This window comes from Nothobranchius furzeri, chromosome 2 (assembly GCF_043380555.1).
Source record: "Nothobranchius furzeri strain GRZ-AD chromosome 2, NfurGRZ-RIMD1, whole genome shotgun sequence".
NCBI lineage: Eukaryota > Metazoa > Chordata > Actinopteri > Cyprinodontiformes > Nothobranchiidae > Nothobranchius > Nothobranchius furzeri.
In genome coordinates, this window is record NC_091742.1 from 77,944,058 (window position 1) to 77,947,349 (window position 3,292).

A 3,292-nucleotide genomic window follows, 5' to 3' on the forward strand; every position below is an offset into this window, starting at 1 on the left:
GGTCAGGTTTTTTTTAGTATTGGACAGATCCGGATAAAGAACCTTGAACTTGCTCGGTTGAAGCATCCCTGCGAAGTCGCATCAGATCCTGGAACCTGAATCCTTAGAAGACTCCCAGCGGACGCTGGGTGGCGAGCCAGTGGAACCTCAGGACAGAAGAGGGTGTGGCACCCTTCCTTTTCCTCTGCCTGTGTGGTAGGACAATTGAACTGTTGCATTGGACACAAACCAGTGACAAGGGAAAAGAGAAAAAAAGGGCCCCAACGATTGAAGGGTATTAAAGTGGGTTTAATACTTTATTTTTCCTTGTTAATGTACGTTTTGCCGGCCAATTGTAATTTCTTTTTGTTCATTGTTCGGAGAATTGGGTTGCACTACTGTGTTCAGATTGTCAACTGTGTTTTGTTATTGTTGAGTACACATAAAGGAAAAAAACTTACCTTGTGGCATTCATCCATATTTAAGTTCACCTTGGCTCTCCGTACGAATTTATATCTTCTGAGACTGGTCCAGAATTGTCTTTTATTATTAAATATATGTTACTCGGTTATTACATAGTTAGTAAAGGGTTACATATGACTGTACGACACCGTGAAATTTATTTGCCGCATTTACCCATCCCATAGGCAAAACGCACCATTCATAATGCTTCCCTTCAAATGTAAATCCAGTTTTAGCTCGACTTTCTTGAGCTAAGGGTACAGACCAAAAGCCATTAGCCAAATCGATGCATGTTTTATATTTTTTAATAGGCATGGTTCGGAGCTGCATGTACGGGTCAAAAGTTTTTCGCACGTCGTGCGGAGTCACTCTATTTAATCCTTTCAAATTGTGTACCAGTCTGTAAGTGCCATCAGGTTTAGGAACAGCCTGAATGGGAAGACAGGTGGATAATGTATTTTTCTCTTCGATTATCCCTTTTTCTTTAAGCTCAGCGAGAGTACACCTGATCTCATCTCTTCCTTCTCTGATCGGATACTGTTTTTCCCTGGCGGGCATCGCTCCTTTAATAATGCATTGTTCTTTTACTCTGCCACAATCATTTTTGTGTGTAGCCCAATTACCTTTTTGGATTATTTCTCTGAGTTTGTGTGGGTCCAGACTAGTTTTCTCCAGTTGCTCTTTAATGAGACTGTCCATATTTAATTCACCTAAAAAACTCACATGCAGTGCTGGGTCTTTTGTTATTTTTACTAAATCCTTTAAACTAATTAAGTTTTCTGCACCTTTTATGTAAAGAATGCCCTGTTCGTCTTTATGAACTGCCATGTTACGTACAGAGCCGTCTGCGAGTATCACATTCTTGTATCCTATTTGTTCCATCGGATTATTTTCACGCTTTACTGATATTAATGCCCCGGTATCTAAAATGTATTTTGTATTTTCGTATTTTACTTTAAGCCACTCCCCATCCCAATGCGTATGAGATGAGAGCGCCTCAATTATTTCTACTTTTGTGGTGGCGGTCTTCTCTGATTGCTGTATTTCGCGTCCCAATCTTTGATTGATTGGATCAATTTCTCTTTCTGTTCTCTGGTCATCCGGGCCCACTCCTCCGGATTCGCTCTCCTGGGTCGAGCCACAGGGCAGCCGGGGGGTCCCATGAAAAACGGCCTTGCATTCGGGTCCATTTGGCCCCTGGTTCTCTGGTTCTGATTCGGTTCTGTCCTGGGTGGGAGTTGCCTCGGTTGAGAGTTCACTGATTGGCTCCCTTGCTGTTGGTGTGGAGGGGACAGAGGGGATGTTATCTGACCTTTCAATCTGTTTCCGGCCTGCCGTCCTAATTCGTTTTTTGACTGCTTAAATTCCCTTGTGCGATCCCACGCCTGCGCTTGTCGGATTTTTTCTGCAGGAGAGAGATAGGCCACATCGCAGCCATCATTAATTACCCTGGCAGATCAGCTAAAAGTTTTTCTTGCTGGACCTGTGAAAGCCCTGCGATTGTTCCTAAACACCCAGCTAATGTAACTTTTCCTGTACTGATTTCAGCGCTTAAAGCTTTCCTCCGTCGTTCACCAGAATCCTCACCAATCCCTCTGGGAGAACTCTCCGCCAGGGATATCAGCGAGGCTCCTGGGGTTAAACGCAGATCGTTTTTTAATGCTATAACCTGAGAAATCTCTGGACTTGAAAGTTGTTCAATCGTCATACCTCGATCCTGAAGCCGCTGTACATATCCAGCGTCTGTCTCACTCGGTGCTCTTTGTGGCAGAATGGTTTGATCAAAATGTCCTAAGCTTACTCTTGACTGTTCCTGAGCAGTTTGCCAATATGGGGAATATTCCTGTTCTAGGATTCTTTCCTTAGGCATTGAATTAAACTGTCCTCCCTGCGGAGTGCTTCGGTTTGCATCCAAAGGTTGGGAGGGGCTGCACGGCGAGTAGCAGTGAGTTTTCACTGCCGAATCTCTAGCCATACATCCACCTCGATAAAAATCATATCCTTGGCCCAAATAAGCATGCTTAAAAGGTTTCCCCCATCCTGGTTGCAACATGACTTCTTCCCTACTCTTCGCTGCTTGAATTGCCGAATCCGTGAAACCATCTACAGGGTACCAGTCTGGAAAAGGATTTTCTGCTTCTTCTCCTGCATAATTCTGGTCTCCCTCTGTATTAATTGCAAACTGGCCTCGTCCTGGTTCTGGAACCGGTCTAACTGGGCCTATGTTAGGAGGTGCCTGAGGGTCATAATATTTCATCTGTACTGGACAGCTTTTCTTATTTAGTCCTCTAATGCCATAAACTATAGGATTTGTCTCATCTCCTTTTTCTGCTCTCTGGGGTTGTTGCTCTACATTTTCTCTGTTCTCACCTTGCTCATGGGCTGTAACTGGGGATAACCAACTCACTCTTTCAGGTGTTTTGCCTCCAGGGATCCGAGTGCTGCATTTTTGTTGGGATCCGTATTCTGACCTGAGCGTCCCTTTGGGTGTGCCACGCACCATCAGTTGGGAACCCTGTTCTTCCTCCGATTCAGCTTCACTCTCGCTGCTTCTGTCTCTGGCCTCAAACCAATGTTTGACTTTCTTCTCTACTCGCGGCAAGGTTGATTTATCTACTAAAATTACAACCGGAATATCTCCTAGCCTGCTAGAGGCTTCGGAATAAATCAACAAACCTGCACCATATGCTTCAGTTATTCGACACACCTGGGGTTTATTATTAAGCTTAAACACTAGCCGCCGCGCTCCTAAATCCAAGGCTTCTGACACCACCCGCTCCCAAGCTTGGTGAAAAGAGATGTCGGGATTATGAGGGTCTACGTTAATTATGGAAATCGCGCTAACACGACC